Source organism: Capsicum annuum, chromosome 11, assembly GCF_002878395.1.
Source record: "Capsicum annuum cultivar UCD-10X-F1 chromosome 11, UCD10Xv1.1, whole genome shotgun sequence".
NCBI classification, from domain to species: domain Eukaryota; kingdom Viridiplantae; phylum Streptophyta; class Magnoliopsida; order Solanales; family Solanaceae; genus Capsicum; species Capsicum annuum.
The window spans coordinates 166817840-166818673 of NC_061121.1; the positions used below are offsets into that span (position 1 = coordinate 166817840).

At 37.1% G+C, this 834-nt stretch overlaps 1 pseudogene; it reads left to right on the forward strand.

The window, feature by feature from the left end:
* The window catches only part of LOC107848235, a 44884-nt pseudogene extending 44351 nt beyond the window's left edge, over window positions 1-533 (forward strand).
* The last annotated feature ends 301 nt before the right edge of the window (window positions 534-834 follow it).

The window sequence follows — 834 nt, forward strand, 5'->3', positions numbered from 1 at the left end:
GGGGGGGGGGGGTTAGGGTGTGAGAGATAAGATTGATCATCTTTTCTGGCTCGACCTCATAAACGTAGTTCTCCTTTTGCCTTTGAGAGTGAGTATTAGCCGTTGGATACTCTTGTATCCTAAGTTAAAGATCGATTATTTTTTGTGGTTCAACCTCGCTCTTTTATCCTATCACGAGGGAGAGGGGTTTGCAGATGGTGTTTAACTAATTATACGGTGCCTCAAGATTGATTGCTGAGTTTTTAACCTTTGTACGAACCAATCTCTTTATTTTGAGTTGAAAGATGATGCATGTGTTGTTTCCATGATTGCAGGCTGTCACCTGGGTGGGGTGCATGCCCTTTTGTCCACTATATCTATTTTTGTTTCAACATTATTGTACTGAATAGAGTCCATAGGTAGACAGGCACTCAATTACCAGATCACATGTATATGTTTATCCTTATGTATAGCTGCTAGTTTTTGCCTACCAATTCATGCTTTTGCTTCTATGATCGTCTAAAAAATTGCATGCAATGTGCAATTTATTCTTCTGCCGTAGCATTCCTTTCCACTAAAATCTCTCCTATCCCTGAACGTGCTTCCCAAGTTTGGATGTGCTTTCTTTCATCATCGAGGAACTTACTGTTGTGATAATAGTGATCATTAAGAGTAGCTTCCGTCTTTTGAAAGCAGTTCAACTCCACTTAATATTTCATGTGTCAATTTAGCGTTTGCACATGATGCAACATGGTTAAAAAAAAAAAAAAAGATTTTTCAAATCTTATTCTATTATCTCTCCTAATAGATTTTGCAACATGTATCTTTGATTTTTTTTTCTTTTTTCAACTTTAA